This window comes from Melozone crissalis, unplaced genomic scaffold (genome assembly GCF_028551555.1).
Source record: "Melozone crissalis strain CALT ecotype California unplaced genomic scaffold, PUWL_Pcris_2 ptg000021l_1, whole genome shotgun sequence".
In the NCBI taxonomy this organism is placed as follows: domain Eukaryota; kingdom Metazoa; phylum Chordata; class Aves; order Passeriformes; family Passerellidae; genus Melozone; species Melozone crissalis.
Window position 1 is genome coordinate 6982954 of NW_026535799.1, and position 13183 is coordinate 6996136.

Genomic DNA, 13183 nt, shown 5'->3' on the forward strand with positions numbered 1-13183 from the left:
CATGGGATATTATGTTTACAGCGAGCTATGGGCTGCAGAAACAAAGTGCGGCAAAGACACCAGGTCTACCCTCAGCCAGGGGACACCAGGTCTACACCGCACCCAGGACACCAGGTCTACCACGTAGGCCAGGACACCAGGTCTACCCCGCACCTGGGATAATAGGTTTCCAGCGAGCACTGGGCGGCAGAAAACAAAGTCCGGCAAAGACACCAGGTCTACCCTCAGTCGGGGGACACCAGGTCTACCCCAAGCCCAGTACACCAGGTCTACCCCTGCACCAGGGATATTTGTATTACAACGAGTACTGGGCTGCAAAGTACGTCAAAGCCACCAGGTCTACAGTCAGCCAGGGGACACCAGGTCTACCCCGAAGCACAGTAAACCAGGTCTCCACGGCAGCTGGTATATAATGTTTCGAAGGAGCACAGGGATGCAAAGTAGGGAAAAGACAGCAGGTCTACCCTCAGCCGGGGGACACCAGGTCTACCCCGACCCAGGACACCAGGTCTACCCCGGCACCTGGGATATTAGGTTTACAGCGTGAACTTGGCTGCAAAGTCCGGCAAAGACACCAGGTCTACCCTCAGTCAGGGGACACCAGGTCTACCCTCAACCAGGGGACACCAGGTCTACCCCGTAGCCCAGGACACCAGGTCTACCACGTAGGCCAGGACACCAGGTCTACCCCGCACCTGGGATAATAGGTTTCCAGCGAGCACTGGGCGGCAGAAAACAAAGTCCGGCAAAGACACCAGGTCTACCCTCAGTCGGGGGACACCAGGTCTACCCCTGGACCAGGGATATTATCTTTAGTGGGTGTAGGGGGCTGCAGAATGCAAAGTCCGGCCAAGACACCAGGTCTACCCTCAGCCATGGGACACCAGGTCTACCCCGAAGCCCAGGATACCAGGTCTACCCCGTAGCCCAGGACACCAGGTCTACCCTGCCCCTGGGATATTAGGTTTCCAGCGTGCACTGGGCTGCAGAAAGCAAAGTCCGGCAAAGACACCAGGTCTACCCTCAGCCAGGGGACACCAGGTCTACCCCTGGACCTGGGATATTATGTTTAGTGGGTGTAGGGGGCTGCAGAAAGCAAAGTCAGGCAAAGACACCAGCTCTACCCTCAGCCAGGGGACACCAGGTCTACCCCGAAGCCCAGGACACCAGGTCTACCCCTGTACGTGGGGTATTATGTTTACAGCGTGCTCTGGGCTGCAGAAACAAAGTGCGGCAAAGACACCAGGTCTACCCTCAGCCAGGGGACACCAGGTCTACCCCAAGCCCAGGACACCAGGTCTACCACGTAGGCCAGGACACCAGGTCTACCCCGCACCTGGGATAATAGGTTTCCAGCGAGCACTGGGCGGCAGAAAGCAAAGTCCGGCAAAGACACCAGGTCTACCCTCAGTCGGGGGACACCAGGTCTACCCCAAGCCCAGTACACCAGGTCTACCCCTGCACCAGGGATATTTGTATTACAACGAGTACTGGGCTGCAAAGTCCGTCAAAGCCACCAGGTCTACAGTCAGCCAGGGGACACCAGGTCTAACCCGAAGCACAGTAAACCAGGTCTCCACGGCATCTGGTATATAAGGTTTCGAAGGAGCACAGGGATGCAAAGTAGGGAAAAGACACCAGGTCTACCCTCAGCCGGGGTACACCAGGTCTACCCCGACCCAGGACACCAGGTCTACCCCGGCACCTGGGATAATAGGTTTACAGCGTGAACTTGGCTGCAAAGTCCGGCAAAGACACCAGGTCTACCCTCAGTCAGGGGACACCAGGTCTACCCTCAACCAGGGGACACCAGGTCTACCCCGTAGCCCAGGACACCAGGTCTACCCTGCCCCTGGGATATTAGGTTTCCAGCGTGCACTGGGCTGCAGAAAGCAAAGTCCTGCAAAGACACCAGGCCTGCCCTCAGCCAGGGGACACCAGGTCTACCCCTGGACCTGGGATATTATGTTTAGTGGGTGTAGGGGGCTGCAGAAAGCAAAGTCAGGCAAAGACACCAGGTCTACCCTCAGCCAGGGGACACCAGGTCTACCCCGAAGCCCAGGACACCAGGTCTACCCCTGTACGTGGGGTATTATGTTTACAGCGTGCTCTGGGCTGCAGAAACAATGTACGGCAAAGACACCAGGTCTACCCTCAGCCAGGGGACACCAGGTCTACCCCAAGCCCAGTACACCAGGTCTACCCCTGCACCAGGGATATTTGTATTACAACGAGTACTGGGCTGCAAAGTCCGTCAAAGCCACCAGGTCTACAGTCAGCCAGGGGACACCAGGTCTAACCCGAAGCACAGTAAACCAGGTCTCCACGGCAGCTGGTATATAATGTTTCGAAGGAGCACAGGGATGCAAAGTATGGAAAAGACACCAGGTCTACCCTCAGCCGGGGGACACCAGGTCTACCCCGACCCAGGACACCAGGTCTACCCCGGCACCTGGGATATTAGGTTTACAGCGTGAACTTGGCTGCAAAGTCCGGCAAAGACACCAGGTCTACCCTCAGTCAGGGGACACCAGGTCTACCCTCAACCAGGGGACACCAGGTCTACCCCGTAGCCCAGGAAACCAGGTCTACCCTGCCCCTGGGATATTAGGTTTCCAGCGAGCACTGGGCTGCAGAATGCAAAGTCCGGCAAAGACAGCAGGTCTACCCTCAGCCACGGGACACCAGGTCTACCCAGAAGCCCAGGACACCAGGTCTACCCCTGTACATGGGATATTATGTTTACAGCGAGCTATGGGCTGCAGAAACAAAGTGCGGCAAAGACACCAGGTCTACCCTCAGCCAGGGGACACCAGGTCTACCCCGCACCCAGGACACCAGGTCTACCACGTAGGCCAGGACACCAGGTCTACCCCGCACCTGGGATAATAGGTTTCCAGCGAGCATTGGGCGGCAGAAAGCAAAGTCCGGCAAAGAAACCAGGTCTACCCTCAGTCGGGGGACACCAGGTCTACCCCAAGCCCAGTACACCAGGTCTACCCCTGCACCAGGGATATTTGTATTACAACGAGTACTGGGCTGCAAAGTCCGTCAAAGCCACCAGGTCTACAGTCATCCAGGGGACACCAGGTCTACCCCGAAGCACAGTAAACCAGGTCTCCACGGCAGCTGGTATATAATGTTTCGAAGGAGCACAGGGATGCAAAGTAGGGAAAAGACACCAGGTCTACCCTCAGCCGGGGGACACCAGGTCTACCCCGACCCAGGACACCAGGTCTACCCCGGCACCTGGGATAATAGGTTTACAGCGTGAACTTGGCTGCAAAGTCCGGCAAAGACACCAGGTCTACCCTCAGTCAGGGGACACCAGGTCTACCCTCAACCAGGGGACACCAGGTCTACCCCGTAGCCCAGGACACCAGGTCTACCACGTAGGCCAGGACACCAGGTCTACCCCGTTCCTGGGATAATAGGTTTCCAGCGAGCACTGGGCGGCAGAAAACAAAGTCCGGCAAAGACACCAGGTCTACCCTCAGTCGGGGGACACCAGGTCTACCCCTGGACCTGGGATATTATCTTTAGTGGGTGTAGGGGGCTGCAGAATGCAAAGTCCGGCCAAGACACCAGGTCTACCCTCAGCCATGGGACACCAGGTCTACCCCGAAGCCCAGGATACCAGGTCTACCCCGTAGCCCAGGACACCAGGTCTACCCTGCCCCTGGGATATTAGGTTTCCAGCGTGCACTGGGCTGCAGAAAGCAAAGTCCGGCAAAGACACCAGGTCTACCCTCAGCCAGGGGACACCAGGTCAACCCCTGGACCTGGGATATTATGTTTAGTGGGTGTAGGGTGCTGCAGAAAGCAAAGTCAGGCAAAGACACCAGCTCTACCCTCAGCCAGGGGACACCAGGTCTACCCCGAAGCCCAGGACACCAGGTCTACCCCTGTACGTGGGGTATTATGTTTACAGCGTGCTCTGGGCTGCAGAAACAATGTACGGCAAAGACACCAGGTCTACCCTCAGCCAGGGGACACCAGGTCTACCCCAAGCCCAGTACACCAGGTCTACCCCTGCACCAGGGATATTTGTATTACAACGAGTACTGGGCTGCAAAGTCCGTCAAAGCCACCAGGTCTACAGTCAGCCAGGGGACACCAGGTCTAACCCGAAGCACAGTAAACCAGGTCTCCACGGCAGCTGGTATATAATGTTTCGAAGGAGCACAGGGATGCAAAGTATGGAAAAGACACCAGGTCTACCCTCAGCCAGGGGACACCAGGTCTACCCCGACCCAGGACACCAGGTCTACCCCGGCACCTGGGATATTAGGTTTACAGCGTGAACTTGGCTGCAAAGTCCGGCAAAGACACCAGGTCTACCCTCAGTCAGGGGACACCAGGTCTACCCTCAACCAGGGGACACCAGGTCTACCCCGTAGCCCAGGAAACCAGGTCTACCCTGCCCCTGGGATATTAGGTTTCCAGCGTGCACTGGGCTGCAGAAAGCAAAGTCCTGCAAAGACACCAGGCCTACCCTCAGCCAGGGGACACCAGGTCTACCCCTGGACCTGGGATATTATGTTTAGTGGGTGTAGGGGGCTGCAGAAAGCAAAGTCAGGCAAAGACACCAGGTCTACCCTCAGCCAGGGGACACCAGGTCTACCCCGAAGCCCAGGACACCAGGTCTACCCCTGTACGTGGGGTATTATGTTTACAGCGTGCTCTGGGCTGCAGAAACAATGTACGGCAAAGACACCAGGTCTACCCTCAGCCAGGGGACACCAGGTCTACCCCAAGCCCAGTACACCAGGTCTACCCCTGCACCAGGGATATTTGTATTACAACGAGTACTGGGCTGCAAAGTCCGTCAAAGCCACCAGGTCTACAGTCAGCCAGGGGACACCAGGTCTAACCCGAAGCACAGTAAACCAGGTCTCCACGGCAGCTGGTATATAATGTTTCGAAGGAGCACAGGGATGCAAAGTATGGAAAAGACACCAGGTCTACCCTCAGCCGGGGGACACCAGGTCTACCCCGACCCAGGACACCAGGTCTACCCCGGCACCTGGGATATTAGGTTTACAGCGTGAACTTGGCTGCAAAGTCCGGCAAAGACACCAGGTCTACCCTCAGTCAGGGGACACCAGGTCTACCCTCAACAAGGGGACACCAGGTCTACCCCGTAGCCCAGGAAACCAGGTCTACCCTGCCCCTGGGATATTAGGTTTCCAGCGAGCACTGGGCTGCAGAAAGCAAAGTCCGGCAAAGACAGCAGGTCTACCCTCAGCCACGGGACACCAGGTCTACCCCGAAGCCCAGGACACCAGGTCTACCCCTGTACATGGGATATTATGTTTACAGCGAGCTATGGGCTGCAGAAACAAAGTGCGGCAAAGACACCAGGTCTACCCTCAGCCAGGGGACACCAGGTCTACCCCGCACCCAGGACACCAGGTCTACCACGTAGGCCAGGACACCAGGTCTACCCCGCACCTGGGATAATAGGTTTCCAGCGAGCACTGGGCGGCAGAAAACAAAGTCCGGCAAAGACACCAGGTCTACCCTCAGTCGGGGGACACCAGGTCTACCCCAAGCCCAGTACACCAGGTCTACCCCTGCACCAGGGATATTTGTATTACAACGAGTACTGGGCTGCAAAGTCCGTCAAAGCCACCAGGTCTACAGTCAGCCAGGGGACACCAGGTCTACCCCGAAGCACAGTAAACCAGGTCTCCACGGCAGCTGGTATATAATGTTTCGAAGGAGCACAGGGATGCAAAGTAGGGAAAAGACACCAGGTCTACCCTCAGCCGGGGGACACCAGGTCTACCCCGACCCAGGACACCAGGTCTACCCCGGCACCTGGGATATTAGGTTTACAGCGTGAACTTGGCTGCAAAGTCCGGCAAAGACACCAGGTCTACCCTCAGTCAGGGGACACCAGGTCTACCCTCAACCAGGGGACACCAGGTCTACCCCGTAGCCCAGGACACCAGGTCTACCACGTAGGCCAGGACACCAGGTCTACCCCGCACCTGGGATATTAGGGTTCCAGCGAGCACTGGGCGGCAGAAAGCAAAGTCCGGCAAAGACACCAGGTCTACCCTCAGTCGGGGGACACCAGGTCTACCCCTGGACCTGGGATATTATCTTTAGTGGGTGTAGGGGGCTGCAGAATGCAAAGTCCGGCCAAGACACCAGGTCTACCCTCAGCCATGGGACACCAGGTCTACCCCGAAGCCCAGGATACCAGGTCTACCCCGTAGCCCAGGACACCAGGCCTACCCTGCCCCTGGGATATTAGGTTTCCAGCGTGCACTGGGCTGCAGAAAGCAAAGTCCGGCAAAGACACCAGGTCTACCCTCAGCCAGGGGACACCAGGTCTACCCCTGGACCTGGGATATTATGTTTAGTGGGTGTAGGGGGCTGCAGAAAGCAAAGTCAGGCAAGGACACCAGCTCTACCCTCAGCCAGGGGACACCAGGTCTACCCCGAAGCCCAGGACACCAGGTCTACCCCTGTACGTGGGGTATTATGTTTACAGCGTGCTCTGGGCTGCATAAACAATGTACGGCAAAGACACCAGGTCTACCCTCAGCCAGGGGACACCAGGTCTACCCCGAAGCCCAGTACACCAGGTCTACCCATGCACCAGGGATATTTGTATTACAACGAGTACTGGGCTGCAAAGTCCGTCAAAGCCACCAGGTCTACAGTCAGCCAGGGGACACCAGGTCTAACCCGAAGCACAGTAAACCAGGTCTCCACGGCAGCTGGTATATAATGTTTCGAAGGAGCACAGGGATGCAAAGTATGGAAAAGACACCAGGTCTACCCTCAGCCGGGGGACACCAGGTCTACCCCGACCCAGGAAACCAGGTCTACCCCGGCACCTGGGATATTAGGTTTACAGCGTGAACTTGGCTGCAAAGTCCGGCAAAGACACCAGGTCTACCCTCAGTCAGGGGACACCAGGTCTACCCTCAACCAGGGGACACCAGGTCTACCCCGTAGGCCAGGAAACCAGGTCTACCCTGCCCCTGGGATATTAGGTTTCCAGCGAGCACTGGGCTGCAGAATGCAAAGTCCGGCAAAGACAGCAGGTCTACCCTCAGCCACGGGACACCAGGTCTACCCAGAAGCCCAGGACACCAGGTCTACCCCTGTACATGGGATATTATGTTTACAGCGAGCTATGGGCTGCAGAAACAAAGTGCGGCAAAGACACCAGGTCTACCCTCAGCCAGGGGACACCAGGTCTACCCCAAGCCCAGGACACCAGGTCTACCACGTAGGCCAGGACACCAGGTCTACCCCGCACCTGGGATAATAGGTTTCCAGCGAGCATTGGGCGGCAGAAAGCAAAGTCCGGCAAAGAAACCAGGTCTACCCTCAGTCGGGGGACACCAGGTCTACCCCAAGCCCAGTACACCAGGTCTACCCCTGCACCAGGGATATTTGTATTACAACGAGTACTGGGCTGCAAAGTCCGTCAAAGCCACCAGGTCTACAGTCATCCAGGGGACACCAGGTCTACCCCGAAGCACAGTAAACCAGGTCTCCACGGCAGCTGGTATATAATGTTTCGAAGGAGCACAGGGATGCAAAGTAGGGAAAAGACACCAGGTCTACCCTCAGCCGGGGGACACCAGGTCTACCCCGACCCAGGACACCAGGTCTACCCCGGCACCTGGGATATTAGGTTTACAGCGTGAACTTGGCTGCAAAGTCCGGCAAAGACACCAGGTCTACCCTCAGTCAGGGGACACCAGGTCTACCCTCAACCAGGGGACACCAGGTCTACCCCGTAGCCCAGGACACCAGGTCTACCACGTAGGCCAGGACACCAGGTCTACCCCGCACCTGGGATATTAGGGTTCCAGCGAGCACTGGGCGGCAGAAAGCAAAGTCCGGCAAAGACACCAGGTCTACCCTCAGTCGGGGGACACCAGGTCTACCCCTGGACCTGGGATATTATCTTTAGTGGGTGTAGGGGGCTGCAGAATGCAAAGTCCGGCCAAGACACCAGGTCTACCCTCAGCCATGGGACACCAGGTCTACCCCGAAGCCCAGGATACCAGGTCTACCCCGTAGCCCAGGACACCAGGCCTACCCTGCCCCTGGGATATTAGGTTTCCAGCGTGCACTGGGCTGCAGAAAGCAAAGTCCGGCAAAGACACCAGGTCTACCCTCAGCCAGGGGACACCAGGTCTACCCCTGGACCTGGGATATTATGTTTAGTGGGTGTAGGGGGCTGCAGAAAGCAAAGTCAGGCAAAGACACCAGCTCTACCCTCAGCCAGGGGACACCAGGTCTACCCCGAAGCCCAGGACACCAGGTCTACCCCTGTACGTGGGGTATTATGTTTACAGCGTGCTCTGGGCTGCATAAACAATGTACGGCAAAGACACCAGGTCTACCCTCAGCCAGGGGACACCAGGTCTACCCCGAAGCCCATTACACCAGGTCTACCCATGCACCAGGGATATTTGTATTACAACGAGTACTGGGCTGCAAAGTCCGTCAAAGCCACCAGGTCTACAGTCAGCCAGGGGACACCAGGTCTAACCCGAAGCACAGTAAACCAGGTCTCCACGGCAGCTGGTATATAATGTTTCGAAGGAGCACAGGGATGCAAAGTATGGAAAAGACACCAGGTCTACCCTCAGCCGGGGGACACCAGGTCTACCCCGACCCAGGAAACCAGGTCTACCCCGGCACCTGGGATATTAGGTTTACAGCGTGAACTTGGCTGCAAAGTCCGGCAAAGACACCAGGTCTACCCTCAGTCAGGGGACACCAGGTCTACCCTCAACCAGGGGACACCAGGTCTACCCCGTAGCCCAGGAAACCAGGTCTACCCTGCCCCTGGGATATTAGGTTTCCAGCGAGCACTGGGCTGCAGAATGCAAAGTCCGGCAAAGACAGCAGGTCTACCCTCAGCCACGGGACACCAGGTCTACCCAGAAGCCCAGGACACCAGGTCTACCCCTGTACATGGGATATTATGTTTACAGCGAGCTATGGGCTGCAGAAACAAAGTGCGGCAAAGACACCAGGTCTACCCTCAGCCAGGGGACACCAGGTCTACCCCAAGCCCAGGACACCAGGTCTACCACGTAGGCCAGGACACCAGGTCTACCCCGCACCTGGGATAATAGGTTTCCAGCGAGCATTGGGCGGCAGAAAGCAAAGTCCGGCAAAGAAACCAGGTCTACCCTCAGTCGGGGGACACCAGGTCTACCCCAAGCCCAGTACACCAGGTCTACCCCTGCACCAGGGATATTTGTATTACAACGAGTACTGGGCTGCAAAGTCCGTCAAAGCCACCAGGTCTACAGTCATCCAGGGGACACCAGGTCTACCCCGAAGCACAGTAAACCAGGTCTCCACGGCAGCTGGTATATAATGTTTCGAAGGAGCACAGGGATGCAAAGTAGGGAAAAGACACCAGGTCTACCCTCAGCCGGGGGACACCAGGTCTACCCCGACCCAGGACACCAGGTCTACCCCGGCACCTGGGATAATAGGTTTACAGCGTGAACTTGGCTGCAAAGTCCGGCAAAGACACCAGGTCTACCCTCAGTCAGGGGACACCAGGTCTACCCTCAACCAGGGGACACCAGGTCTACCCCGTAGCCCAGGACACCAGGTCTACCCTGCCCCTGGGATATTAGGTTTCCAGCGAGCACTGGGCTGCAGAAAACAAAGTCCGGCAAAGACACCAGGTCTACCCTCAGTCGGGGGACACCAGGTCTACCCCTGGACCTGGGATATTATCTTTAGTGGGTGTAGGGGGCTGCAGAATGCAAAGTCCGGCAAAGACACCAGGTCTACCCTCAGCCAGGGGACACCAGGTCTACCCCGAAGCCCAGGATACCAGGTCTACCCCGTAGCCCAGGACACCAGCTCTACCCTGCCCCTGGGATATTAGGTTTCCAGCGAGCACTGGGCTGCAGAAAGCAAAGTCCGGCAAAGACACCAGGTCTACCCTCAGCCAGGGGACACCAGGTCTACCCCTGGACCTGGCATATTATGTTTAGTGGGTGTAGGGGGCTGCAGAAAGCAAAGTCCGGCAAAGACACCAGCTCTGCCCTCAGCCAGGGGACACCAGGTCTACCCCGAAGCCCAGGACACCAGGTCTACCCCTGTACGTGGGGTATTATGTTTACAGCGAGTTCTGGGCTGCAGAAACAATGTACGGCAAAGACACCAGGTCTACCCTCAGCCAGGGGACACCAGGTCTACCCCAAGCCCAGTACACCAGGTCTACCCCTGCTCCAGGGATATTTGTTTTACAACGAGTACTGGGCTGCAAAGTCGGTCAAAGCCACCAGGTCTACAGTCAGCCAGGGGACACCAGGTCTACCCCGAAGCACAGTAAACCAGGTCTCCACGGCAGCTGGTATATAATGTTTCGAAGGAGCACAGGGATGCAAAGTAGGGAAAAGACACCAGGTCTACCCTCAGCCGGGGGAAACCAGGTCTACCCCGACCCAGGACACCAGGTCTACCCCGGCACCTGGGATATTAGGTTTACAGCGTGAACTTGGCTGCAAAGTCCGGCAAAGACACCAGGTCTACCCTCAGTCAGGGGACACCAGGTCTACCCTCAACCAGGGGACACCAGGTCTACCCCGTAGCCCAGGAAACCAGGTCTATCCTGCCCCTGGGATATTAGGTTTCCAGCGAGCACTGGGCTGCAGAAAGCAAAGTCCGGCAAAGACAGCAGGTCTACCCTCAGCCACGGGACACCAGGTCTACCCCGAAGCCCAGGACACCAGGTCTACCCCTGTACATGGGATATTATGTTTACAGCGAGCTCTGGGCTGCAGAAACAAAGTGCGGCAAAGACACCAGGTCTACCCTCAGCCAGGTGACACCAGGTCTACCCCAAGCCCAGTACACCAGGTCTACCCCTGCACCAGGGATATTTGTTTTACAACGAGTACTGGGCTGCAAATTCCGTCAAAGCCATCAGGTCTACCCTCAGCCAGGGGACACCAGGTCTACCCCGAAGCACAGTAAACCATGTCTTCCCCGGCAGCTGGTATATAAGGTTAACGGAGAGCACTGGGATGAAAGTAGGGAAAAGACACCAGTTCTACCCTCAGCAGGGGGACACCAGATCCACCCCTGGACCTGGGATATTATGTTTCGGGGGTGTAGGGGGCTGCGGAAAGCAAAGTCCGGCAAAGACACCAGGTCTACCCTCAGTCGGGGGACACCAGGTCTACCCCTGGACCTGGGATATTATCTTTAGTGGGTGTAGGGGGCTGCAGAATGCAAAGTCCGGCAAAGACACCAGGTCTACCCTCAGCCAGGGGACACCAGGTCTACCCCGAAGCCCAGGATACCAGGTCTACCCCGTAGCCCAGGACACCAGCTCTACCCTGCCCCTGGGATATTAGGTTTCCAGCGAGCACTGGGCTGCAGAAAGCAAAGTCCGGCAAAGACACCAGGTCTACCCTCAGCCAGGGGACACCAGGTCTACCCCTGGACCTGGCATATTATGTTTAGTGGGTGTAGGGGGCTGCAGAAAGCAAAGTCCGGCAAAGACACCAGCTCTGCCCTCAGCCAGGGGACACCAGGTCTACCCCGAAGCCCAGGACACCAGGTCTACCCCTGTACGTGGGGTATTATGTTTACAGCGAGTTCTGGGCTGCAGAAACAATGTACGGCAAAGACACCAGGTCTACCCTCAGCCAGGGGACACCAGGTCTACCCCAAGCCCAGTACACCAGGTCTACCCCTGCTCCAGGGATATTTGTTTTACAACGAGTACTGGGCTGCAAAGTCGGTCAAAGCCACCAGGTCTACAGTCAGCCAGGGGACACCAGGTCTACCCCGAAGCACAGTAAACCAGGTCTCCACGGCAGCTGGTATATAATGTTTCGAAGGAGCACAGGGATGCAAAGTAGGGAAAAGACACCAGGTCTACCCTCAGCCGGGGGAAACCAGGTCTACCCCGACCCAGGACACCAGGTCTACCCCGGCACCTGGGATATTAGGTTTACAGCGTGAACTTGGCTGCAAAGTCCGGCAAAGACACCAGGTCTACCCTCAGTCAGGGGACACCAGGTCTACCCTCAACCAGGGGACACCAGGTCTACCCCGTAGCCCAGGAAACCAGGTCTATCCTGCCCCTGGGATATTAGGTTTCCAGCGAGCACTGGGCTGCAGAAAGCAAAGTCCGGCAAAGACAGCAGGTCTACCCTCAGCCACGGGACACCAGGTCTACCCCGAAGCCCAGGACACCAGGTCTACCCCTGTACATGGGATATTATGTTTACAGCGAGCTCTGGGCTGCAGAAACAAAGTGCGGCAAAGACACCAGGTCTACCCTCAGCCAGGTGACACCAGGTCTACCCCAAGCCCAGTACACCAGGTCTACCCCTGCACCAGGGATATTTGTTTTACAACGAGTACTGGGCTGCAAATTCCGTCAAAGCCATCAGGTCTACCCTCAGCCAGGGGACACCAGGTCTACCCCGAAGCACAGTAAACCATGTCTTCCCCGGCAGCTGGTATATAAGGTTAACGGAGAGCACTGGGATGAAAGTAGGGAAAAGACACCAGTTCTACCCTCAGCAGGGGGACACCAGATCCACCCCTGGACCTGGGATATTATGTTTCGGGGGTGTAGGGGGCTGCGGAAAGCAAAGTCCGGCAAAGACACCAGGTCTACCCTCAGCCAGGGGACACCAGGTCTACCCCGAAGCCCAGGACAGCAGGTCTACCACTGTACATGGGATATTATGTTTACATCGAGCACTGGGCTGCAGAAACAAAGTGCGGCAAAGACACCAGGTCTACCCTCAGCCAGGGGACACCAGGTCTACCCCGCACCCAGGACACCAGGTCTACCACGTAGGCCAGGACACCAGGTCTACCCCGCACCTGGGATAATAGGTTTCCAGCGAGCACTGGGTGGCAGAAAACAAAGTCCGGCAAAGACACCAGGTCTTCCCTCAGTCGGGGGACACCAGGTCTACCCCAAGCCCAGTACACCAGGTCTACCCCTGCACCAGGGATATTTGTATTACAACGAGTACCGGGCTGCAAAGTCCGTCAAAGCCACCAGGTCTACCGTCAGCCAGGGGACACCAGGTCTACCCCGAAGCACAGTAAACCAGGTCTCCACGGCAGCTGGTATATAATGTTTCGAAGGAGCACAGGGATGCAAAGTAGGGAAAAGACACCAGGTCTACCCTCAGCCGGG